This window comes from Mustela nivalis (assembly GCF_964662115.1).
Source record: "Mustela nivalis genome assembly, chromosome: 13".
Taxonomy (NCBI): domain Eukaryota; kingdom Metazoa; phylum Chordata; class Mammalia; order Carnivora; family Mustelidae; genus Mustela; species Mustela nivalis.
Window position 1 is genome coordinate 24114740 of NC_139032.1, and position 27693 is coordinate 24142432.

At 41.2% G+C, this 27693-nt stretch overlaps 2 pseudogenes across 2 annotated transcripts in view; both read left to right on the forward strand.

Annotated features, from left to right (window-relative positions):
• The window catches only part of LOC309846291 (spermatogenesis-associated protein 31D1-like), a 911407-nt pseudogene that overhangs the window by 816889 nt on the left and 66825 nt on the right, over nt 1-27693 (forward strand). The window lies entirely within an intron of this gene.
• The window catches only part of LOC309846375 (ras and EF-hand domain-containing protein-like), a 45183-nt pseudogene continuing 27869 nt past the window's right edge, over nt 10380-27693 (forward strand). Inside the window, exon 1 of the transcript XR_014316557.1 lies at nt 10380-11047. The product of XR_014316557.1 is annotated as a ras and EF-hand domain-containing protein-like (transcript). The remainder of the gene's footprint in view (nt 11048-27693) is intronic.

Here is a 27693-nt window from a genome sequence, read left to right on the forward strand (position 1 = left end):
TAAAAATATCATGCCAGCTCTTTCTGGCCTGCCAGGTCTCTGTGGATAAGTCAGCTGCCAATCTAATATTTTTACCATTGTATGTTACAGACTTCTTTTCCCGGGCTGCTTTCAGGATTTTCTCTTTGTCACTGAGACTTGTAAATTTTACTATTAGGTGACGGGGTGTGGGCCTATTCTTATTGATTTTGAGGGGCGTTCTCTGAACCTCCTGAATTTTGATGCTCGTTCCCTTTGACATATTGGGGAAATTCTCCCCAATAATTCTCTCCAGTATACCTTCTGCTCCCCTCTCTCTTTCTTCTTCTTCTTCTGGCATCCCAAGTATTCTAATGTTGTTTCATCTTATGATGGCACTTATCTCTCGAATTCTCCCCTCGTGGTTCAGTAGCTGTTTGTCCCTCTTTTGCTCAGCTTCTTTATTCTCTGTCATTTTGTCTTCTATATCACTAATTCTTTCTTCTGCCTCATTTATCCTAGCAGTGAGAGCCTCCATTTTTTATTACACCTCATTAATAGCTTTTTTGATTTCAACTTGGTTAGATTTTAGTTCTTTTATTTCTCCAGAAAGGGCTTTTATATCTCTCAAATGGGTTTCTCTCATATCTTCAAGCCTTTTTGAGCCGGGCTAGAACCTTGAGAATTGTCATTCTGAACTCTAGATCTGACATATTACCAATGTCTGTATTGATTAGGTCCCTAGCCTTCGGTACTGCCTCTTGTTCTTTTTTTTGTGTTGAATTTTTCCATCTTGTAATTTTGTCCAGATAAGAGTATATGAAGGAGCAAGTAAAATACTAAAAGGGTGGCAACAACCCCAGGAAAATATGCTTTAACCAAATTAGAAGAGATCCCAAATCATGAGGGGGGAGAAAGGGGATAAAAAGAGGTTCAAAAAGGAAGAAATATAAAAAAAGAGAAAAAAAGAAAAGAAAAGAATTAAAAAATAGAAAACCAATAGGAAAATATAAAAAGAATATATATATATATATATATATATATATATTGGATAAACTAGTTAAAAAACGTTAAAAAAGAAAATGGTGAAAGTTAAAAAAAAATAACCAGAAGGCGAGAAAAAAAACAAAAAATGAAAAAGAAAAAAATTAAATTAACTGCAAGACTAAAAAACATCACAGAGAAAAAGCCGTGCTTTGCTTTCTCCGTGCTTTGCTTTCTCCTCCTCTGGAATTCTGCTGCTCTCCTTGGTATTGAAACCGCACTCCTTGGTAGGTAATCTTGGTCTCGGCTGGATTTCTTGTTGATCTTCTGGGGGAGGGGCTTGTTGTAGTGATTCTCAAGTGTCTTTGCCCCAGGTGGAATTGCACCGCCCTTACCCGGGGCCGGGGTGAGTAATCTGCTTGGGTTTGCTTTCAGGAGCTTTTGTTCCCTGAGCGCTTTCTGTAGAGTTCTGGAGGACGGGAATACAAATGGTGTCCTCCTGGTCTCCGGCTGGGAGGAGCCAAGAGCCCAGGGCCCCACTCCTCAGTGCACCCTCAGAGAACAGCGCCCAGTTACTCCTGTCTGCCTGACCTCCGGGCGCCCTCCAAACTCACCGAGCCTGCGACCGGTTCACGGTAACACCGAGCTGCGAGCTTACTGTCCGCTCTGTCTCTGTAGCCGGTTTTCCCGTTCCAATACCCGCAAGCTCTGCGCCACTCAGACACCCCTGATCCTTCTGTGACCCTGCCGGACCTGAGGCCTCGCTGACCCCGCATGGGCTTCGCCCCGGTTTAGCCTCTGGAGCGATGTCCCTCAGCGGAACAGACTTTTAAAAGTCCTGATTTTGCCGTTGCTCCGCTGCTTGCCGGGAGCCAGCCCCTCCCCCCGGGGTCTATCTTCCCGTCGCTTTGGATTCACTTCTCCGCCGGTCCTACCTTTCAGAAAGTGGTTGTTTTTCTGTTTCCAGAATTGCTGTTCTTCTTCTCTTTGATCTGCCGATGGATTCTCAGGTGTTTGCAATTTTTACATAAGCTATCTAGCTGATCTCCGGCTATCTGAAGTAGTCTCAGCCTGCTACTTCTCCGCCATCTTGACTCCTTCAAGGCGACAAAATTTTAAAATGTACTTGATGTTCTCAAGTTAGATGCTATCTTTTTCCTTAAGAAACATAAAGTACTTAACATAAAGAAATTTTCATGCACTTACCATGCTTAGAATCTAGGCTCCCCTGTTTCCACTCCACATAATTGGGGGTCTTGTCTTTTCACTTTTTTTTTAGGTTGAAGATTCTCCATCTATATGGGTGCATTGTCACCTCTGATCTGTGCAAAATAAAAGAGACTTTAAAAAGAGTCCCAAGTATTATATGATGCTAATGTTTTCAGGAAAATAGAATTTCTAGTAATAAAGACATTAACAGAGTACTATGTTAAATATGCCCAGAAATATTCCCAATTAAAGCAAGATATAAATTATTTTTGACTTAAGAGATAGACTATCAAGAATAATTGCATGGTACTGTGTTGAGATCTTATAAAAATAATCCATTTTTGTATGTCAAACATCTCTAACCCCCATAATAAAATAAAAAAATGATAAAATTTTAAATATTGGTATTTTCTTGCCAGATTGTACTATTTGTTTATAATGTATTTAAACTTTTACCTGAGATTCCTAATTGGTAAATTGCAATCTACTTTTGAGTCACTCAGTGCGTTATGAGGCAATAATATGTCAATTAACTCTAGAAGAAACATTTTCCTTTTTTTTTTTTTTAAATTTCTTCTCAGTGTAACAGTATTCATTGTTTCTGCACCGCACGCAGTGCTCCATGCAATAAGTGCCCTCCCTAATACCCACTACCTTGTTCCCCCAAACTCCAACCCCAGGCCCTTCAAGACCCTCAGGTTGTTTTTCAGAGTCCATAGTCTCTCATGGTTCACCTCCCCTTCCAGTTTCCTTCAATTCCCTTCTCCTCTCCATCTCCCCATGTCCTCCATGATATTTGTTATGCAAATTATCATATGTGAAACCATATGATAATTGACTCTCTCTGCTTGAGTTATTTCACTCAGCATTATCTCTTCCAGCCCTGTCCATGTTGCTACAAAAGTTGAGTATTCATCCTTTCTGATAGAGGCATAATACTCCATAGTGCATATGGACCACATCTTCCTAATCCATTCGTCCGTTGAAGGGCATCTTCAGTTTGGCAACCATGGCCATTGCTGCTACAAACATTGGGGTACAGATGGCCCTTCTTTTCACCACATCTGTATCTTTGGGGTAAATACCCAGTAGTGCAATTGCAGGGTCATAGGAATCTTTAATTTCTTGAGGAATCTCCACACTGTTCTCCAAAGTGGTTGCACCAACTTGCATTCCCACCAACAGTGTAAGAGGGTTCCCCTTGTCCACATCCTCTCCAACACATGTTGTTTCCTGTCTTGCTAATTTTGGTTATTCTAACTGGTGTAAGGTGGTATCTCAATGTGGTTTTAATTTGAATCTCCTTGATGGCTAATGATGATGAACATTTTTTCATGTGTCCGATAGCCATTTGTACGTCTTCATTGGAGAAGTGTCTGTTCATATCTTCTGCCCATTTTTTGTATGGTTACCTGTTTTGTGTGTGTTGAGTTTAAGAAGTTCTTTATAGATCCTGGATATCAACCTTTTGTCTGTACTGTCATTTGCAAATATCTTCTCCCATCCCGTGGGTTGCTTCTTTGTTTTCTTGACTGTTTCCTTTGCTGTGAAGAAGCTTTTGATTTTGATGAAGTCCCAAAAGTTCATTTTTGCTTTTGTTTCCTTTGCCATTGGAGACATATCTTGAATGAAGTTGCTGTGGCTGATATCGAAGAGGTTAGTGCCTATGTTCTCCTCTAGGATTCTGATGGATTCCTGGCTCACCTTGAGGTCTTTTATACATTTTGAGTCTATCTTTGTGTACGGTGTAAGAGAATGGTCAAGTTTCATTCTTCTACATATAGCTGCCCAGTTTTCCCAGCACCATTTATTGAAGAGACTGTCTTTTTTCCACTGTATATTTTTTCCTGTTTTGTCGAAGATTAATTGACCATAGAGTTGAGGGTCCATATCTGGGCTCTCTACTCTGTTCCACTGGTGTATGTGTCTGTTTTTATGCCAGTACCACACTGTCTTGATGATCACAGATATGTAGTAAAGCTTGAAATCAGGTAGCATGATGACCCCTGTTTTATTTTTGTTTTTCAACATTTCCTTAGTGATTCAGGGTCTCTTCTGATTCCATACAAATTTTTGGATTATTTGCTCCAGCTCTTTGAAGAATACTGGTGGAATTTTGATCGGAATAGCATTAAAAGTATAGATTGCTCTAGGCAGTATAGACATTTTAACAATGTTTATTCTTCCGATCCAAGAGCATGGGATGGTCTTCCATCTTTTTGTATCTTCTTCAATTTCTTTCATGAGTGTTCTGTAGTTCCTCAAGTACAGATCTTTTACCCCTTTGGTTAGGTTTATTCCCAGGGATCTTATCGTTCTTGGTGCTATAGTAAATGGAATCGATTCTCTAATTTTCCTTTCTGTATTTTCATTGTTAGTGTATAAGAAAGCCACTGATTTATGTACATTGACTTTGTATCCTGCCACATTGCTGAATTGCTGTATGAGTTCTAGTAGTTTGGGGGTGGTGTCTTTTGGGTTTTCCATATAAAGAATCATGTCATCTGTGAAGAGAGAGTGTTTGACTTCTTCATTGCCAATTTGGATACCTTTTGTTTCTCTTTGTTGTCTGATTGCTGTTGCTAGGACTTCTAATACTATGTAGAACAAGAGTGGTGAGAGTGGGCATCCTTGTCATGTTCCTGATCTCAATAGGAAGGCTGCAAGCTTTTTCCCATTGAGGATGATATTTGCTGTGGGTCTTTCATAGATAGATTTGATGAAGTTCAGGAATGTTCCTTCTATCCCTATACTTTGAAGCATTTTAATCAGGAACGGATGCTGGATTTTGTCAAATGCTTTTTCTGCATCAATTGAGAGGATCATGTGGTTCTTCTCTTATTGATTAGTTCTATCACACTGATTGATTTGCGAATGTCAAACCATCCTTGTAGCCCAGGGATGAATCCCACCTGGTCATGGTGGATAATCTTTTTAATGTGCTGTTGGATCCTGTTTGCTAGGATCTTGTTGAGCATCTTAGCATCCATATTCATCAGTGATATTGGTCTGAAATTCTCCTTTTTGGTATGGACTTTACCTGTTTTGGGGATCAGGGTAATGCTGACTTCATAAAAAGAGTCTGGAAGTTTTCCTTTTGCTTCAGTTTTTTGAAACAGCTTCAGGAGAATAGGTGTTATTTCTTCTCTGAAAGTTCCGTAGGATTCCCCAGGGAATACACCAGGTCCTGGGCTCTTGTTTTTTGGGAGTTTTTGATTACTGCTTCAATCTTAATACTAGATATCGGTCTATTCAGGTTGTCAGTTTCTTCATGTTTCAATTTTGGGAGTTTATAGTTTTCCAGGAATGCATCCATTTTATCTAGGTTGCTTAGCTTATTGGCATATAACTTTGATAATAGCTTCTGATGATTGTTTCTACTTCTTTGGTGTTAGTTGTGATCTCTCCCTTTTCATTCATAATTTTATGAATTTGGGCTTTCTCTCATTTGTTTTGGATTAGTGTGGCCAATGTTTTATCGATCTTATTGATTCTTTAAAAAAACTGGCTTATGGTTTCATTGATATGTTCTACTGTATCTCCAGTTTCTACCTTATTGATCTTTGCTCTACTCTTGATTATTTCCCTTTTTGTGTGTGGAGTTGGTTTAATTTGTTGTTGATTCTCCAGTTCTTTAAGTTGTAGAGACAGCTGGTGTATTCTGGATTTTTCAATTTTTTTTTGAGGGAACCTTAGATGGCTATGTATTTCCCCTTTAGGACTGCTTTTGCTGTAGCCTATAGGTTTTGGACTGAAGTGTCTTCATTCTCATTGGTTTCCATGAATTGTTTCAGTTCTTCTTTGATCTCCTGGTTGATCCAAGTATTCTTAAGCAAAGTGGTCTTTAGCTTCCACCGCAGCCTGACCTCAGCCCGACCTCAGCTGCTGGGCCTCCAGCTCCGGCTGCTGCCGCCGCCGCTTGCACCCCCGAAGCTGCCAATATCCTGAGGAGACCAGCTGTCGCCTGCACCGCCTCCGCCAAGTCATTTTATAGAATATAGGATTATAGGAAAATATGGGAATATTTTCCTTTTATATGCTATACATATTTAATTGTATACACCATGGTTTTATATGTAATACAGCAATGCCCAATATTTTATTTAGTTCTTTATCTTATCCAAGAAGGGGCAGAGTAGGATTCTTTTGCAATTTATTTGTGTTTTAGAAGTGTATTTGATCACATAATATCTTTTCACTCTTTTGAGAAACACACTCTAACAAGATTATCTCTGATTTTTAAAATCCTTTGGTAGCCATAGAGCAAGCTGATCTTTCTTAAAGTCATGCTAATAAATACAGGCAAGCTCTCTTTACCTACCAATTCATTGGCTCTCAAAGGTTGCTCTGTTATCTCCAATTTCTCACTAGCTGTTTCTGGATGCTAGAACAGAAAAGAAATGCTTCCTATTTCTTCCTTCTCCCTCGTTCTTGAAAAAATTAGAGACAGATTACACAACCCTGGCCTTCCCCTGAGTATATTGCTGAAGATATTCAAAAGCCTTCTTTAGCAACTTGTGACTGGCTTTGCAGAGGCATCTCATGTTTTAGATAAACTGTAGGTTCCTTACTCTTTCTATAAATCAATTATTTTTTCACTGATTTACATGACAATTTCAGATGGTTGTCAATTTGTACTTGTGCCTAATGAATTAGTCTTAAGCTTCATTACCTCCTCTTCCATATCCCCTGATCTCCTCTACCATAATCTTAATGATGTACAAAAAACCACTTAAAATATGAAAGGCAACCCTAGGAACTTCAGGAATCTTTTTATAAACTCAAGAGTTCCTTCAAAATGTGATTCCTTAATAGAACTGACTAGAATGTCCAGAAATAAATCCAAATACAGAGAGGAATTGAGTATATGCCAAAAGTGACATTTAAATCCATGGTGAAGGGATAGTTGAATAACCAGTGTTAGAACAATTAGAAAAATAGTAAAGTTAATTCTACAACTCATACCGGACATGAACCAAATTCCAGACAGAATAGAACTTTAACATGAAAAGTAAAACCATAAAAAAAAAAGAGCATTCCTGTGGCTTGTTTACTTGAGCTGACATAATTCATACTAAGTAACATCTTTGTGACAGGTCACAATAAAATTGCGGAAACGTTGGTAGGAACAGAAGGATCCAACTCTTCCACGAAGGCTGGGAAATGGTTTAGTTAGACAGAGGAGGGGAAAATTAAGTTTGATATACACATTTTGTGACAATAATAAGGAGCTATTATGCTAATTACATAATCAAGGGGATAGTAGGAGCGCTGATGGGATCTAAAGGGAGAGAAATTGGGTATATGAAGTGGGACCAGAGGACTCTGAATGTCCAGATGAAGAGTTAACCCTTGGTTCTCTTTTTATTAGGGGAACCTCTGGGAATTTATGAGCTAGGATGTAGGTTTTCTTAACCATTATTGACATTTTTGGGCAGATAACTCTTTGTCATGGAAGCTAGTCCTGTATTGACAAGATGCTTTGGTCTCTACCTACTAGATGTTAGTAGCATCTTTCCCTTGACAAATTGTGACAACCGATAATGTCTCCAAACATTGCCAGATGTCTCCTGGGTAACAAAATTATCACAGATTGAGAATAACTGAGCTCTAGGTGACAGAATAATTGGTTATTAAAAGGACTGTTCAATGGTGGTTCAATGGTGGACTGTTCAATGAAAAAGGTCGGCAGGACAGGAACCTAAGAGAATGTCTTAGAGACTATCCCAGTACTTTAAGTATGATACAGTGTTACAGTAAGGGCCCCTAATAAAGGACAAGTCCTTCTCTCTGTGATCTTGTATAGTCCCTTCCCACATTGAGGGTATGTTGGCTTGCCTTGTTGGCCATGTTGGCTTTGCTGGCCATGTTGGCTTGCCTTGATCAATGGAATTCCAGCAACTGTGACCTAAGCTGAGGCTTGAAAAGCATTTGTGCATTGGGATTTAGCCTTTTGGAACATTGCCCCGATGTAACAAAGCCCATGCTAGCCTTTTGAAGACATATGGTCCCCCTAACAACCAACACCAACTTCCAGATATGAGTGAGGCCTTCTAACACCATGCAGCCACAGTGAAACCACTATGACTATATAACCTTAGGCAAGCCTGCAGAAAAACTACTTCCCCAACCCTGCCCGAGTTAATGACCATGAAATTATGAACAAATGAAATGGTTGTTGTTTTAAATCACTAAGTGATTGTTGTGTTGTTATGCAGTGGTAGATCACTTAGACTGGGTTTGGAGTAGATCATTACCACAGGAAATGAAAAGATGTGTACACAAGACATTTGCAAGTATCTGTATTTCTTGATGACTTTTCAGTAAAGAAACTCAGTGAAAGGGCAAAGCAGGTCAAAAAATACAAGAATTTAGAAACTGAGGGCAATGGTCAAAGTGAATTCAGGAATGAAGTTGCAGGAGCAGTCTTGAAAAAGGCACTTCTGTCTAAGCAGTTAAAAAATTAACTCTTCTATTTTGGAAACTACAGATATTTAATAATTACTAACAGTATAATGATAATAATACTTCAAAGGTTTAGTTTAACAAGTCTATTTCTGAAGCTTTAAGGGCATCATCCAGCTAGCCACTCCTTCCCTTATATGGAAAAATCAATCTTTAGAATAAATAGGAAAGCACATAAACTCAAAATCAATAATAACTTATATTGCAATAATGATAAAATTCATTTTGATTTGTTAGCTGTCCACGTTAATGGAACTATATTCACTTAGTAATTAGACTGCTAAGATCAGGGCCTCTAATGGAATGCCTCTCATAATTTACCAGTTAAATTTATAGATGATAATTATCAGTCATATTTATGGCTTGATAGATGCTGAGCATTGACTCTGTTTATTGTACTATTCAAGAATTAACAGTTCCTCAGATGGTTAGCACTTAGTCTTGTGTTTAAGAACACCAGCCTGGAGGGATGTCTGTCAAATCCCTTACTATATTTTAATCATAATAAAAAAAAAGTAATAAGCAACGAAGAAAATCCAGAATGAGATAAAAATGGAAATACAGAGCCATAACTAAAAGAAATGGCTGTACATAAAGTCTAAAGCGTGGAGGGAATGGATAATGTAAATAAAGTAAAAATAACCCAAATGCATTTTCACAGGCTATTAGAGTCACTGGAGGGAACATATGCATAAGTCACATGACAGAGTGAGGAGCGTCTCTTGGAAACAGGGTAAGATTGAAAAAAAGAAAGATCAAAATGATTGAATTTTTAAGATCTTGTACCCATTAAGTAGTCAGTATTAAAGAACCAACAGCACTGCTGAAATAAGTTTAAAATCAAAGGGTAACATGCACTTGGACCTAAGATTTCCCTAAGATTTATCTAAAACAAAACAAAACAAAAACAAAAACCCCCTAGTTTTTAACTATCGCTGCCTGCCAAAGGATTTTTTTTTTTTTTAAGATTTTATTTATTTGAGAGAGAGCATGAGCAAGGAGAAGGTCAGAGGGAGAAGCAGACTCCGCATGGAGCTGGGAGCCCGATGCGGGACCCGATCCCAGGACTCCGGGATCATGACCTGAGCGAAAGGCAGTCGTCCAACCAACTGAGCCACCCAGGCATCCCTGCCAAAGAATTTTGATTACTAATTCTTTCTCAGGTTGTGGAGACTAGGACTGAGAAAAATTATTCGGATGCAGGGATCTGGATGATCTATGTGATTTCTGATGTGTATTAACCAGTTGGAACTTCACCTTGGGAGGACATGCATTAAGGAAAGCCAGTAAAATCAGAAAATGGGGTGTTCTGGTAAATTTCGTAGATTAGTTTGAAAAAAAAAAAAACTTGTTAATGCAGACGTTTACCTGTGTTCGGAATTACAAGAGACTGAAATAACGCATAACGTTAACCAACTTGGAGTCCTACCCCTATCTTCCTTTGCTCTTTTTGTCCAGGTAGCTTTGCACACTCCTGCTAGCTCTTGGCTTTACCTGAGCAACCAGTGTTTTACTCCAAAGACCCTGGCAAAGACTGCTGCAGCCTGGTTCTGGCCCGGTGTCCCAAATCCAAGAGGCCCCACCCGTGCTCCACAGGCTGGAGCCTGGCACAGAAGGGACAGCGACTCCGGAGGTGTGGGAGCCCGAGCCAGGCGGCCCTCCTACCTGGCTGGGCGGAGCGGCGCCCATCGGAAAATGTGAGAGCCGCTCCGCGGGCGCTCAATCTCAATCTCCAGAGGCTGGGGCTCTGCTGTGTGCGGAGTCCCGCTCTCCGCCGGAAACGGCTGGGTGCGGGACCAGCGCTGGAGCGCCCCGCCCCCGGCCCGCACAGGCGCTCCCCGCCCCCGCCCGGACAGTCCTGCAAGCGGCCCAACCAGCGGGAAGATGCTGACATGCCCTGGCTCCCGGCGGCAGCAGGTGGCCCCGGACTTCCCGCCATCATAGCTGCCCGGGCGGGCCGCGCGCTTGGTCGCGTCCCGGCGCCGGCTGGGCTACCCTCGCCGGGCGGGATGGAGGCGCACGGGGACCGGGAGGAGCTGGCCCACCTGCGCTCGCTCTTCGCTGCCTGCGTCGCGAACCGCTCGGGGCGTCTGGAGCGCGAGGAGTTCGGCGCGCTATGCGCGGAGCTGCGTGTGCGGCCGGCCGACGCCGAGGCCGTGTTCCAGCGGCTAGACGCTGACCGCGACGGCGCCGTCACCTTCCAGGAGTTCTCGCGCGGCTTCCGTGGGTCCTGCCGCGGGGGGCGGCACCGAGGCTGGGCTCCCTGGGAACCCGCGTCCGCCTCAGCCCAGGTGGGACCCGACCCCGAGGACAGCCAAGAGGACGAGGGCGACGGGGACGCGCTGGCAGCCCCCTGGGGTCGGGAGAGCGCCGGCCAGGCTTGGCAGGACTTCCAGGCGCGACTTGGAGAGGAGGCCAAATTCATCCCCAGGTGCGTGTGTGGGTGGGCGGGCGGGAGGTGAGGAGGGTGTTACCTGCCCTCACAGGTGCGCTGGCGTTTCCCTCTTAACCCGCAGAGTGAGCAGACCTACCGGACCCAGCTCTTTCTGAGTTGCTTTTCTCCATCCAGCTATTCCGAGGGGGAAATCCCCTAGAGTTGAAGAAAGAGAGTGCGTTCAGAGTCAGGGTTTGGGGAGAAAGTTTGGCTTGCTCACTTCTGAGCCTTGCAATAGTCACTTTATTAATTACCAGGGCCGCAGTGAAATCCGCAACATCAAGAGTTTGTTCCCAGACAGAGTTTAGCAGCGCTCTCCAGATCTCATCGCACCTTCTAGTAAGCCCCCCTCCCCCCGCTGGACCCCAGAGCTGTGAGCTGCGGATTGTCAAATTGATGTCCCTGAGATGTAGTAGTTCTTGTATTTGTTGTTTTCCTACAACATAGAAGACGAAACATGTTGGGCATTTGTGTTGGTTGGACTTACATACTCACTGATACCTACCATGTATTAGGCATTTTACAGAATTCGTTCATTTAATTTTTGCAACAACCCCGGGATGTGGATTTTCTCATTTCTAATTGGAGAAATTTATAGACCCAGAAGTATAGACCTGTAAAACATTAAGGAACTTGACTGATTAATGAAAGAGCAGGGATTTGATCCCATATGTTGTTGAACTGAAAAACTGTCTTTTATACAATGGAATAAACTGATGAAGTTATATAATAAATTCTCTATGGCTCTGACAGAAATGATATCAAGTTACTAAATTCTTAGGGGGAAAGGAAATGCCTGCAGGGCCAGGCGTGGAAAGATGCTTAGGTTTTATGCAAGAGTAATTTGCATCTGTGCTTTCCTTCCTGTCATGGTGTGTCTTGAACTGCTGTATTCACTTCTTCCTCAGACACTCTAAACATGTTAATGCTGTATAATGTATTCCTGCTCTCTGTTTGGATTATGGTTGAAAGGCAGCTTGCATATCTTAGACATAAAACTCAAAACCACACAGTCCTGGGAGGATCAGTGGTCTTGCTCACCCATCACAGCTTGAACCTGCTGGCTTGGGAGTCCCACCTCCTCCTCCTCCCAGCTCCTCCCTCCTGTTTGGAGAGTAGGGCATGGAGAAGGACTCACTGCAAGTATGAGAAGGATGGTGGAGAGAAAGTGGGTGTGATACTCACCTTTTCTATTATTTACAAATGAGTTAAAATACAATTTCTCCACTGGGGAAGTTGTAAGCATCGCTACAAACTATATTCTTGGAATTATCTTTTATCTGTAACTTGGTTTAGGTCCAACTAATTACAAAAGGCAACAATTTTAAGAATCAGGGAAGGTGAACCCACGCGATGTTTTACACACGAACCTACACACCTATCTACTTTTCACAGTTGTTAAGTCTCAGCAGCAAATATTTGACACTTAACCTTGAAATGATTAGGATGGTCTTCTAAGTATCAGTATAGAAACCAGGTTTTAGTATTACTGGTGATCTTGTTATTATCATGATGCCTTTCCAAACTCTTCAAAGGTTATTAAATTTAATGGGCACCAGTGTCACCTGGTAGACTTGTATTTTAAGCCACACCCCCTTGTGATTGGAGATTAACAAGTATAATATTTTCCTTCCTGTGCTTATTCAAGTGGAAAAGAACTAAACTGAGTTGCTTCATCTGATTGTTACCATGGCAGCCAGTAACTGTTTTTGGTAAATTCAGTTGCTTCTATTCCACTTCCTCCTACAGCTGTTCACCTTCCCTTCCTCTCATCTGAATGCGGTAAAAATCATTTATTATCGATAATGCTGTTGGCATTATTTCAGCCAAATTAATTCTGCAGACGTTAGTGAGTGCTTATTTGGTGCCGGACACTGCCGTAGGTCCTGCCCTAGGTCCCTGGGGACAAAGAGAAGGATGAGATGTAGTTCATGCCTTCAAGAAGTTTATATGTGGGTGAAACATTTCTCAAAAATTTCATCAAAGAACATTTAAAGATAAGAGGGTTATTTGCAGGAAATTCCATATATAGCGAACATAGCCCAATAGTAACCAGGAGCTGCTTTGAAGCCTTGAGTTTTTATTTTTAAAAAGTTCATATGTTTGTTCATTTTAACTCCATGATATATTGGGGCTTATTTTAGCATAAAGTATCACGTTTTCCTCCAGTGGGGAAATTGTTTCTCTAGGAACGTGTGCCATTTCATCGAGTGGCTTTTTTTCTCATCTGGCACCCCTGGTGGCTTCTTGTCCAGTGCTTATCCAGCGCGTTTTCATGTCCAGGTTGAGAAGATTAGTTATCAGGTATTAGAATGTTTGGCTCCTATAAGGCAAAATGTCGTAGTGTTGACAGAATTTCTAGTTGTAACACCGATCAAACTTCTGGTTTAAAAATATTAAACAGGTTTGGGTTAAACTCCCTAGTCATCAATATTGTGGTCTTAGAGAAGAAATAAGGTTGCACTGTAAAAGGATGAAAATGGTCTCTGGGATGTGTGTCAACTGACTCTTCAGTTGGTTTTTTTGTAGATTGAAAGACTCCTTCCCCTAAAGGGGAATGTCTTCAGTGGTCAAGCGACTGTTAGCCTGAGCTAGGGAGGTGTAAATCTTCTGCCGGGGCAGGATGGCCATCACCACTTCCTGGTGACCTGGAATTAGGTCAGCCAACAGGTGAAACCACAGTGGGCAAGGCAATGGGGTTATAGAAGAGAATTCAGGAAGGAAGATTGTGCAAGGCCAAGAACACTCCATGAAGTGGGGAGAAAATGTTGGGTCAGAGAGAACAGACTTGTAATAACCTAGTCTGGCCAATTTTTTGTGCCAGGGTGTTATGAAAGGGAGTTTTGTACCTAGTAGATACTTAATAAAGGTGTTCAGTAAATGTTTGCAAAATGAACAGAATAAACTGATGTTCTTGGATTCCTTGACTCATATACTGAGAGTGCAGTTTATGGTGTGTGTATTTTCTTTTGTTGATTCTTCTTTTTTTTTTTTTTTAAATGTTCTGCTGTGACCTGGTCAACGTGTTCCAAGTTTGACAAGAAAGGAGGGAAATTTTGTGTGTGTGTGTGTGTGTATGTGTGTGTGTGTATAAATATTTTACCGGGGTAGTGGGATGGCAAGACTCTCACCTCTAGTTGGACCTGAAGTTTTTCAGAGTTTTCTGAACTCCATCTTTTGCAGTTGTAAGTATTATGTATGAATTGATTTCACTTCGATAATTCAAGTTAGAACCGCATATTTTTCACAAACAGAATCACAAGGATCGGCTGGCACGAGTGCCACCCTGGATTTGTGTGTGGACACAGGTATGGCCACAGTGGCCAGATCAGGGACAGACCCAGGCTGGTGCTTGTAAGGTAACAGGCGTTGGTGTGATTGGTGACCTGCCAGGCAGGGCTAGGCTGCCACCGTTGTTCAGACACCAAAATCTATCCCCTCGACTCAGCTGTTTCTTTTGGTTTCTGATCTCTTCCCCCCAGCCCCATACACAGTTGAAGGGGGGGCTTTTCTGTTGATCATGGAGAAACTGAATTTAACTGAGAAGAACCAAAACTACCCACTTGTGAGCAGTGTATGGGTTGTCAAAAACGGTGTACTTCAGCATATTCGTGTAACTGTAGCGATGATTATAAAAATCAGGAGAAAAAACTCAGTGGCTGAACACCAATCCCACTTAAGCAGCACATATTTAAAACAAGTAGCTCCAAGTAAGCAGAAGGATAGTTTCCACACTGGTCAGGGTTTCTTTTACATTTCCCCTCTCAGGTTCCACGTTCGCCCTTTCCAGTCTGATCGCCTTTTCCCCTAATAATATGGGTTATTTCCCTAACACGGGTTATTTCCCTAATAACACAGGTTGCTTCACGAACCCCCTTCTCTTCCATGATGTGCTTCCTTAGATGGGAAGGCAGAAGGCAGATAGAGGCAGAGAAACAAACTCAGAGGTCTGGAGACGTGGAGCAGGAAGGGTGAGGGGAAGGGAAAGACAGAGGTCAACAGACAGATGGACAGACTGGATAGTGCCTCAGTTTCCCGTCTCTTTCCACTGAATGAGTTCATTGCCATGAGCCACCTTGAGATGGGGGAGGCAAATCAGCTCTGCTCTACTTGATTTTAGCTCTTGAGTATCCTCAGAGTGTGAGCATCTTGATGCTTTGGATGGTGTTTGTAGTATTTGAAGATACTCAAGTGGCAGGAACATTATCTGGTGTTCATCCAAGGAGGTACAGACTTGTTCCAGCCTTGAGGCACAGCAGTGAGTTGGACCCCCGGTCCTGGAAGAGGATTAAGCATGTATTTGCCAATGTGTGATATTTACCTCTGCCTCTGGCTTTGGGATCTCTCAGTGTTCTAACAACATTCATTCCAGAATTCTCTGCTTTTTCTGGGTTCAGAAGTGGGGTCTTTATAGATACATATCTTCTAACTGTTGTTGGTCTGCTGCTTTTCCTTTTTTCCTCTGGAGTGTATTCTCTACTATAATTCTGTGTGTCATTACCCCACTGCTGAGTAGAAGCAGCCAGTCTGTTGAGAAGACCACAGCTGTGCCTTGGACCTTATGAGCCTTGCTCCTGGGCTCTGCAGTGGTCTGTACATGGCTTGGTTTTTATGAGCTCTACTTGTTTGTGGTCCCTCCTGGTTTTGCTTTTTGAATTTTATCTCAAAGTAATGATTTCCTTTTGGCCTCCTGGCCCCAGAAACAAGTTCTGGCCATTCCATCCTTGGAGGATTATCTGTCTGGCTGGATTGTTAGGGGCCCTGCTCAAACTGTGAGGTTCAGTGTTTTGTTGTCAAGTTCTTGATAAGAGATGATTTATCCTGCCCTTATGGTGTGGACACAAAGAAAGAAGCTTAAAGTGGGGTATCCTGGGAAGACTGCATCCCAGGAACCACAGACTGTTCTCTTAACTGTCTTTTAACCTGAAGTTTTGATTGACTCCTCTCCTAAATCACTGATCAAACTCATGGTCCTACTACTCCTGTCACTTTGAGAATGGAGACGTTTTTGCCTGTTTCTTCATTTCTGTCTGGGTTACATAATCTTAACTTCATTTGGAAAACGGAAGTAGCTGAATCAGGCTGATCTGCCTTGAATGGAGGTTTGGAGGCTGCCAGAAATGGGACCCTGTCGGGGATGAGAAAGAGATTCCAAAGCCTGGGTTTTTTTTCCCTTCTAAAATGGTGTATAGAGTATACATTCTTGCTTCATGGGTAACTTGTTAAAGCTTGGGCAGCTCCCCATTGCAGTATGTAGTTGGACGGGAGAGATGGGAACAGATCCCTCATCATGGATATTCAGGCTCCTTCTCTCTGAGGATATTAGTCTTATGTCAGGTTGTAAAATAGAAAGCAAACACTATATTCCAGAGGAAAGTTGTCACGGGGGAATATATGTATGACACATGATCTCCTTATTAGTTCCTGCCCTTATAGGAATTCCATTGCTTCAGCTTGTAAATATTTGGGATTTCCCAAATTATAATTGCGTTTTGTCAGAGCCGTTATAAAAGGAGCACAGTGAATTTTAACCTTTAAGGGCTTTGTATGTCTTATAAAAAGATCTATAGATGCAGTAGTTTGGACATGTTCCTTCAGTTCTTTCTCTCATGCACCCAATGTGCCTGCCAGCATCCTAGGCACTAGAGAGACTTTGTAGACTTGACCCTGACCTCCAATGAGTGTATTGTCTCAGTTTCTTAAGTAGATGGGAGTTGATACCTGAAGGACCTGGGATTACAGTATAATCAATGAAACTATACCTCCTGGTGTATACCCCAGTCTATGCACATTTCTGAGTGGTTCTCAGATCAGGGGCTACAGACCTTTTGGGGTCTTTACACGTATATTTGGGAATCTTAGAATACCGTACGTTATTGTTTTAATTTTGATGAAATAAAATACAAGCTAATTTGCACACACTTGGAATCATGTGGATGACTCCTGGCTTACAGAAACTCCTATGGTCATTGTAGCATTCTTTACTGTAGCCAAGAGGTGGAAGCAATCTAAGCACCCATTGACAGATGATTGGATTTTGATACCTACAATAGCATATCATTCAGCTTTAAGAAATAAGGAATTCCTACAATAGGCATCATAGATAAGCCTTGAAGAATTACACTAAGTGAAATAAGCTAATCACAGAAGGACTAGTAACGCATGATTCTATTTATATGAAGTATCCTTAGTAGTCAAACTCTTGGAAGGAGAAGTAGAAAGGTATGTGTAGGGGCAAGGTGAGGGGAGAATGGGGAGTTGTTGTTTGATGGGTATAGCGTCTCAGTCATTTGGGATGGAAGGAGATTTGCTTTACAATAATGTGTCAACAGTAGTGTCCTGTAAAAGTTTTGTGAAGAAGGTAGATTTCCGGGGTGCCTGGGTGGCTCAGTGGGTTAAAGCCTCTGCCTTTGTCTCAGGTCATGATCCCAGAGTTCTGGATTTGAGCCCCGAATTGGGCTCTCTGCTCCGTGGAGAGCCTACTTCCTCCTCTCTCTCTCTGGCTGCTTGTGATCTCTGTCTGTCAAATAAATGAATCAAATCCTTACAAATAAATAAATAAATAATTAAAAGAAGGTAGAGTTCCTGTATGTTTCTCACCACAAGAAAAAAACTTAAAAGAAATAGGAAATTTTTTTTAGAGATGAGAAATTGAGAAGGTACCAAAGTTCTATGTCTTAGCTTTTGTCTTTTGTTTTTGAGCTGTCCCAAGTACAGGTTCTTTCAAGCTTTGCCCCTTTAATGTACCCTTACTTGCTGTTTGTGGGTGAGCAAGAAGAAACCCTTGAGATAATGACACATTCTATTATTTATTCATTTAAAAGATTTTGTTTATTTTGAGAGAAAGAGCATGAACAGGGGGGAGGGGCGAGGTTGCTGGAGAGGCAGACTCCCTACTGAGCAGAAAGCCTGATGTGGATTCAGGGCTCTGTCCCAGGACCCTGAGATCATGACCTGAGCCAAAGGCAGACACTTAACTGAATGAGTCACCCAGGCACCCTGAGATGACACATTTTAAGGGCACCTTCCCTATATACAGACACACATATCAAGGGCAAACACTCCCTTCAATTTGAATTTTTTGGAATTTAGTTTTGGGACATTTTATGAGAAGGTTCAACCATGAAACCCCATTGTGATTATTTACAATTATAAAATTATGGAGTGTGTTCAAGTGGCTGTTTTGTTATAGTGATGTCTTCGATCAAGAATGTTTTTTAAATGTCTGGATATAAAGCAAAAAACACAAGTGAGTTATTCATTCAAAAACCCACGTGCCAGGGTGAAAGTGTCGCCTGCTGTCAGCGGTGTCAGCCACTTAGAAATTCTTGCCTCCACAGACCAGAGTCTCAGTCTGTTCTGGGCTGGACTGGACGAATTCCAGAAGAGTCACCGGACATTTGCTTAGAATATCCATGTTTGAGGACATTCATATGTCATGTTTTCTGACAGAAGTGTTATAAACCAGTGTTAGTGTTTGTGATGCAAAATACTTTTTCTTTCCTTCCTCAGGGATACATGGCACAGCACATACCTCCGTCTGACAGATAGTGTTCCCTTCGGGATGTTAACAAATGAATTACAGTGCAGGCATTCTTGCTCGGACATGGTGCATGCATTCCCGAAAAACATAATATTCTGCAAACACACAGGACATATGAAAAAAAAAAAAAAAAGGGATGGGGCTGACCACTCAGTATTGTACACCTTTGTAATCAGAGCACTCAAAAAAACAGTAACAATCCTAATAAGGTACTAGGACAATAAAAAAAAGTCATGTTAGAGTCTTAATAGACACAGAAATATAATAGTCTAGGAATCCTTATAGATAGTTTTAAAAAAATAAAAATACAGGATTTTGTAGTTAATTTTTTTGAAGACGAAGGAAGCTTGATGAGGAAGGTGTGTAGGTTGTGGCTGCTGAGTTATGGGGCGAAGGACAAAATGCATAAAGCTCTGAGAGAACCAAGACAAAGCACGTGGACAGCCTGTGCCAAAAGGAAGGCCCCATATCAAGTGGATGTTGTGTCCCACACTGTGACCTGCTGTCTGCTGCTTCAGCTTTGGGAATGGATGTGCATTTGGTGGCTGTTACTGGGTGGGAGGTGGAGGCACTGCATTAATATGTTGGGAAGTACAAGTTCTACTTAAGCATCACTCACCTATGAGCTAAATAATGCTCTAGGAACACAATTGTGGCAGAGCAGTCCTGGTCTTGAGTATGGATTCATGAGGGACTAGAGCAAGGCACAAAGCCAGGATCTTAAGTGAGGTTGGTTCCGTGTATGTAGATTTGGAGTCTTTGTACTGGTGAAGGGATAATGCATCACCTTGCGGCTAATAGATTACAGTGAATAATCTGTCTCTAGGCCAGTGAAAATCTGGCAGTCCGCAAAAGTCTGCATATCTTTCAGACAGGTTGTTACACTCCTAATGAGCCCTGGCAACAATTAAAAATATTCTTAGCTAGTTGAGCATTTAGGCCTTAAAAAGTGACCTACTCTGCCCAATGACACTTAAAGTTCTTGCTCAGCAACTGAAAAGTAATTCAGTTCTTATTGAATTCAATTTATTCAACTGAGTAAGTTGAATAATCTTTTTTAAACTCTTTTAGGCAGTGCTAGCTTGCATATGCTGTGAAGCTGGTAAATTTTTGTGTGTGTTTTTAGCACCAAAGTGCAATGATTCAAATCACCATGTTATTTAGGGTTCCCTAGAGAAACAGAAACAATAAAGTGTGTGTGTGTGTGTGTGTGTGTGTGTGTGTGTGTGTGTGTGGAAAAAAAAATACTTTAAGGAGTTGGCTCATTGATTGTGGAGGCAGATGAGTCCCAGCTCTGCAGGGGGGTAGACCAGGAGGCTGGAGACCAGGGAAGAGTCAGTGTTGCCCCGGAGTGTGATGGCAGTCTGCTGGCAGAATGCCTTCTTCCTTGGTGGAGGTCAGTCTTTATCTTACTGTCTTCAGGTAATGGAGTGAGCCGTTCCCACATTATGGAGGGTAATGTACTTTACATAGAGTCTACTGATTTAAATGCTACTCTGATTTACAAAATACCTTCACAGCAATATCTGGACATGTATGACGAATACTTGAGTACAGTAGCCTCACCAAGTCGACACATAAGATGAACCACAGCCACTAAGAAACTTTTTCAGATATTCTCAGTTTTTGAGATTACCTGAGTCTTGGGAATCAGTTTTGAAAAGATCAAAGAGCATTTTTAAATGCTTCTAGGCTATAAAATATGTACCAAAAAACTTTCAGTTATTTATCAGAATCTAGAAAGATCCCTGTACATCTCTTGTACCCCCTTTCAAATGCTGAAACACTCCAAAACAATATACCACATTTCTGTGGCAACTTTAATGTTACTATCATTTTTCTATCGGCCAAGAAAAGGCTTGCCCTCCATGTATTTATGGCTCTGAGATGGGCCCTGAAGAAATGAGCTTATTTTTTATTTCTTCCTTTTTTTTTAAAAAAAGATTTATTCATCCATTTTAGAGAGAGTGGGAGAGAGTATATGCACGATCGAGAGGAGGGACAGAGAGAGGTGAGGGTGAGAAGTAGACTCTGTGCTATGTGGGGAGCCTGATGTGGGGCTCAATCCCAAGATTCTGAGATCCTGACCTGAGCTGAAAGTAAGAGTCATACACTTAATCACCTGAACCACCCAGCTACCCACAAATGGGCTTATTTTTAAAGCTCGTCTCAACCCCTCCCTCCTTACCCTGCAGTCCCACTCTTTATCTCAGTATCTCTAAGTCTGAACTGAGCAGCTGACAGAAGAGGCATTTTGGATTGAAGCCACCAGCATTGCACACTGCAGCCCTTGCCTGAGCAAACCATCGCTTGCTTGCTCACTTCTTTCTTCCTTCTCCTCCTTCTCCCTCATCCCCACCCTCCCTCCTGCAAATGCTGTGAGAAAGACATTATGCCAAGAAGTCCAAAGGCTGAAGTTTTAATGAGAAACAGTAGGAAATTCCTTAGAGTAGGGACACGTTCTTTCTTTACCATTTCCTATCACTAGTTTTGGTTCCTGAGTTGGTAGTTGCTACCAACGATGCAATTTGAGAGGCTTAGGGAAGCCCGGATGTGTTCCACCAGATAGAGGTCTTAAAATTCAGCCCTAAGAAAGCCAGTGGTTCCATGCTCATATTCTTAGAATGAAGCATTTTTTAGTTCATCAGCAGACACTGCTTTTAAATCCCATCTTTTCTCAGGCATTGCTGATCAAGAGCCTCAGACTGCAGCATTGGCAGCACCTGGTAGTGGTTCTAGAACTGCAGACTCCTAAGCCCCATCATAAAATGTGGAAGGACCTGTATTTTAACAAGGTCCCTCGCGGATTTGTGCACGTATTAGAGTCTGTCAGGGAAATGAGAAGTGATGGTATGGGACATGGCCACATTGGGTTGGGAGTTCAGTATGAAAAGATAGAAAAGATCCAGAAAGAGCATGTTGAAGACGTAGAAGGTAGCAAAAGTGAACTTCATGTACTCTAGAATTCTGCCTTGGGTTGCCTCTGGTTATCTGAAATCTGAGTTGTGAAGCATTCATGACTGAAATTACCCTGAAGATAAGTAACTGATAGTTCACCAAGGATATGTGTGTATTTTGTGAATGTATTCTTCAAAGACAGATGGAGCACAGTGCACAGAGCTTACCTGCACACACCTTGCTGAATCTTCCCCGACAGAACACTCCCATAGTCAGCATCCAGATCAAGAAACAGAACATTGTACCACCTCTGCAAAAGCCCGCAGTGCTCCCTTCCAATCCTTGTTGTCCTCACCACCAGGTTAGTTATTATCCTTTGCCTGTTGTTGTTGCTGTTTTCACTGTTTTTATTTATATAGAGGGGCTCAAACAGTATATTTACCCTCCTGTCCCCAACCATATATTCATGAGCTTGGAGTTGTACATCTGTCATTTCCATTGCTGTAGTGTATCCCTTTGTGTGAAGATATGACAGTTGACCCATTTCTCTACTAATGGTCATTTGGGAAATTTCTGCATTGTGGCCATTACTCCTAAAATGAGCAGCCTGCCCCATGTCTTTTGGTAAATGTATGGACACATACAATGCATTGCTTTTAATAATTTCAAAATAATTTAAGATTTCCTCGCTAACTCATGGTCATGATCGTGAAGCTTTCATCTTGGGCTGTAGTATAGCGATACGCCATGTTTGCAAAGATGGTCATTCAGCTTGGCTTTTTGGGTTTCTGTATACATTTTCTGTTCTTTCTGTAAGGCTGCTAAGTTTTATTTCATTCCTTTCCATTCTTCCTTTCTTCCTTGGTACCTTGTCTGCCAAAGATACACAAAGCACATGATCCCATATTTTAGAATGGTGTTTTCAAACTCCTACAGGATTATTCCTGTACCTATAGGTTATTCCTGTACTGAGCAGGGGTGTCTCAGAGGCTGCTTTTCATTCTTTCTTGCTTTTCAGCCTTCTTTTGGATTTTCATTGGTGCCAGATCCTTGAATTTTAGGTGGCTGGGGTACTGCTGCCATTTTGAAATCATTGTCATTGTTTTTTTAGTCTTAATAATTATTATTCCTGTGTTAGCCCCTTTTCCCCTCTGCTTATTTTGAAAGTTCCTCCAAATAGACATGATAGTTCTAAATTATCTTTGTAGAAATTATGCCACTTAGATAAGCATGAACATTCAATTATATTATTATAAATACATGTGAGAAGTAGGTGTCTAGCCAAGAGTGGGTGTGGGCTTATGCTTGGATGAACCCATGGGAGTCTGGCAAGGTGTGAGCTTGCATCTGTCTCATTGGCCCCCAGCCCAACAGATGGTCACTGAAATTATTTGTAATGCTTTTTTTATGAGTCTTAAGGAAATGCTACAAAAACTATTCATGGAGGTAAACAGATACTACAGCTTTATGGGTTCTCCTTGTCCACTCAAATGAATTATTATAATAACTCTATTACGGCTCCTTCTTTAGTATTTGGGTTGAAAGCAGCCATTCAACATTAATTTCCATTTTGTGTCTGGGTTTTGTACCAGTTGCACTGCCCAGAGTGGATGTTATCCACACAGATGAGAGCGGAGGTCAGTTCATGCCACCGGGAACCAGAACGGCAAACTAGGGGGGAATAAAGGTTTGGGATGAAAAATATGAACTGAGATAAATGTAAATACACAGCACATTGAAATTCCTTTTTTTCCTTTTTCTTTTTTTTTAATGTGATGAAGGGGTGAGTTAAATTGATGACTCAATTAAGAGACCAGTTTTCCTTTTCTCAGCTCTCAGAAAGGGTTGAGGTCAGATTCCTTCAGGAGATAGTGTTAGCGTATCTGAAGGTAGTTTGCTCTTTTAGTGGGCTGTGGCTCTGGGAACTCAACAGTGGATTAGTTTTCAGGGCAGCTGATCTTGGTATAAAGTGAGAAAGTCAGGTTTTAGTAGGATTTTTGGCTACCTCCTTTTTTTAAAAATTACATTCCAGAAAATCACACTTCTGTTGTTGAGAAGATCAAATGAAAAAGTAATTAAACTTTCCTGCTGGGTGCTGGGGAAGCAATGAAGTGGACAGTTGATGAGCAATGAAGTGTAGCCCAGGAAGCTTCTCCCTTGTGGAAAAATGCCCCAGATGCCACCGAATGAGACCAGGGGTCTCTCAAAAAGTCTTAACTGTTGAAATGTCAAATTAATGATGTCGACAACATTTACTTTCAAGCATTCTAGAAAATTTGTAAAGAAATCTCTATAGCTCATTTGACTTTAGTTTGGTCTTTTCGATCCAGCACTGTGTAAAACAGAAACTGGAAAACCAATATCGATTTATCTTTTTGTTTGACGGTAAGGTAAGAAGGGAGATAGGTAAAAATCAATGATTCTTTAAAAAAAGTAGATTAAAAAAATCTTTGATATGCTTTTTGTGCAGGAACTCAACAAACACTACCATGTGTACAAATAGTTTTAAGTTAGTTCGAGGATGCTGTGGAAAAACTCTCTCATTTAATTACATGATCTTTCAGAACAAACTCTTGTAACCCTCAAGAGAAGTTTTTAAGAAGGCCAGAGCAGGCTGGTATGATCTACAATAGTATCATCCACACTCCAGCGTAAGGTCAAGATTCAGCTGTTGAAGAAAATGTGACTATATATAGCTTAGGCACCAAACAGTTATCTTTCCGTGATATCTGTAATAATTTAGCATTAAATGCCAACCAATCAATAATTAGTAGTAGGTTTTTTCAATACCTATTATATACAAATTCAAAAAAATAGGTTTGCTGCAGAGTGAAGAGGTAGGTTGCACTAATATCCCAGAATATGCTACTTTTTGTAGATAAAAATGTATTCTTTAGTGGTACTCATGATTCTGTGCAATATTAAGAAGTCTTTTGGAGATTTTTTTAAAAGACAGGCAAATCTTTATCTTTTATAGAGGCTGGCTGTAGGTTGTCTGCATAACAACAATATTTTAAATCTGTGTTGACCTACATAAAATCCTGCAATTTAATCTGTGCCTTAAGGACTCACATGTGTATCATAATGTTTAGAAACATAAACGTACATATTCCTCTGTTACAAATGCATCCTTCTTTATTATTGAGGAAATATATTCAGGATTCACAACATTAGTTCAACCATTCAGCTGGAGTTCCGATTTTAGCAACCTCAGTGAACACTCTGGCCAGTAGAGTTCAGACATGCTTTCTGGAATGCCCTGCTTTCTCAGTGTTCAGAAGGGATTGGCCCCTCTCAGCTTGGCTGTCAGATTTCCCACAGTTAGTCTTGTTCCCGACCCTGACCAACAAAGTTCATCTGCTCCGTCCTCACTACGGCCTTCCTTGGCCAGCCTCAGATCCAGCATAGAGCTCCACCCGTTCTGCTTCGGTTCCCACTGAGCCCTCCTTCCCTAGGCTCTGTCCTCTTTCATTTATGCAGGATCCTATCGGGTCAGATTTCTAGTGCTGCAAGGGATATGGAGGCTGATAACTGGGAAGGTAAGCATCTGCAGAACACTCAGTACACAGAGCTTCAGATTCATTGTGGCAGGAGATCTGAAGGGGAAGATTTCTTCTGGTTGGAACAGTCAGGGCAGGCTTCATGGAGGAGGCAGCTTTGGGGAGACCCTTGACTGATGTGTAGGGTTTGGTTTCTGGACAGGAAATACAGAAGGCTGTGATTTTGATTAGAGATCAGTATTGAACTGTAATACATCCAGGAGGGGGTGAAGGTGTTTCCATGACATAGTTGATCTGAACAATGTCTCCTTTATTGAAAATTTATGTATTACTTGTTGGGTACTGTGCAAACTATTGGAGGAAGGTGACCACCTAAGGATCCTTAGAATATGAGGAGGTTGAAGAAAATGTTATAGGAAGTTGAGTGGCTGTAGAATTGATCCCCCAACCCAGAATTTTCTTGCAAATAAAATGAGAGGAATTAATATACTTAAAATTATGTAACCTTCCAATTCAAGAGCATGGAATGGTCTTCCATCTTTTTGTGTCTTCTTCAATTTCTTTCATGAGTGTTCTGTAGTTCCTCAAATACAGATCCTTTACCTCTTTGGTTAGGTTTATTTCAGGTATCTTATGGTTCGTGGTGCTTTAGTAAATGGAATCGATTCTCCAATTTCCCTTTCCGTATTTTCATTGTTAGTATATAAGAAAGCCACTGATTTCTGTACATTGACTTTGTATCGTGCCACCTTGCTGAATTACTGTTTGAGTTCTAGTAGTTTGGGGGTGGAATGTTAGGGGTTTTCCATATAAAGAATCATGTCATCTGCGAAGAGAGTTTGACTTCTTCATTGCCAATATGGATACCTTTTATTTGTCTTTGTTGTCTGATTGCTGTTGCCAGGACTTCTAATACTATTGTAGAACAAGAGTGGTGAGAGTGGGCATCCTTGTCGTGTTCCTGATCTCAACAGGAAGGCTGCAAGCTTTTTTCCATTGAAGATGATATTTGTTGTGAGTCTTTCATAAATAGATTTGATGAAGTTCAGGAATGTTCCTTCTATCCCTATACTTTGAAGCATTTTAATCAGGAACGGATGCTGGATTTTGTCAAATGCTTTTTCTGCATCAATTGAGAGGACCATGTGGTTCTTCTCTTATTGATTTGTTCTATCACATTGATTGATTTGCAAATGTCGAACCATCCTTGTAGCCCAGGGATGAATCCCACCTGGTCATGGTGGATAATCTTTTTAATGTACTGTTGGATCCTGTTTGCTAGGATCTTACTGAGAATCTTAGTATCCATATTCATCAGTGATATTGGTCTGAAATTCTCCTTTTTGGTATGGTCTTTGCCTGGTTTGGGGATCAGGGTAATGCTGGCTTCATAGAAAGAGTGTGGAAGTTTTCCTTTTGCTTCAATTTTTTGAAACAGCTTCAGGAGAATAGGTGTTATTTCTTCTCTGAAAGTTTGGTAGGATTCCCCAGGGAATCCATCAGGTCCTGGGCTCTTGTTTTATGGGAGGTTTTTGATCACTGCTTCAATCTCATTACTAGATATCGGTCTATTCAGGTTGTCAGTTTCTTCCTGGTTCAATTTTGGGAGTTTATAGTTTTCCAGGAATGCATCCATTTTATCTAGGTTGCTTAGCGTATTGGCGTATAACTGTTGATAATAACTTCTGATGATTGTTTCTACTTCCTTGGTGTTAATTGTGATCTCTCCCTTTTCATTCATAATTCTATTAATGTGGGCCTTCTTTCTTTTCTTTTGGATTAGTGTGGCCAATGGTTTATCGATCTTATTGATTCTTTCAAAAAAACCAGCTTCTAGTTTTATTGATACGTTCTACTGTATCTCTGGTTTCTACCTCATTGATCTCTGCTCTAATCTTGATTATTTCCCTTCTTATGTGTGGAGTTGGTTTGATTTGTTGCTGATTCTCCAGTTCTTTAAGGTGTAGAGATAGTTGGTGTATTCTGGATTTTTCAATTTTTTTGAGGGAGGCTTGGATGGCTATGTATTTCCCCTTAGGACCACCTTCACTGTATCCCATAGGTTTTGGACTGAAGTGTCTTCATTCTCATTGGTTTCCATGAATTGTTTTAGTTCTTCTTTGAACTCCTGGTTGATCCAAGCATTCTTAAGCAAGGTGGTCTTTAGCTTAAAGGTGTTTGAGTCCCTTCTGAACTTTTCCTTGTGATTGAGCTCCAGTTTCAAAGCATTGTGATCTGAGAATATGCAGGGAACAATCTCAGTCTTTTGATATTGGTTGAGTCCTGATTTGTGACCCAGTATGTGGTCTATTCTTGAGAAGGTTCCATGTGCACTTGAGAAGAATTAGTATTCTGTTGTTTTAGGATGGAATGCTCTGATATATCTATGAGGTCCATCTGATCCAATGTGTCTTTCAATGCTCTTGTATTGGAAGAATAAACATTACTAAAATGTCTATACTGCCTAGTGCAATCTATACTTTTAATGCCATTCTGATCAAACTCCACCAGTATTTTTCAAAGGAAAACAGTCAAGAAAACAAAGAGGCAACCCACGGAATGGGAGAAGATATTTGCAAATGACAGTACAGACAAAAGGTTGATATCCAGGATCTATAAAGAACTCTTCAAGCTCAACATACACAAAACAGATAATCAAATCAAAAAATGGGCAGAAGATATGGACAGACACTTCTCCAATG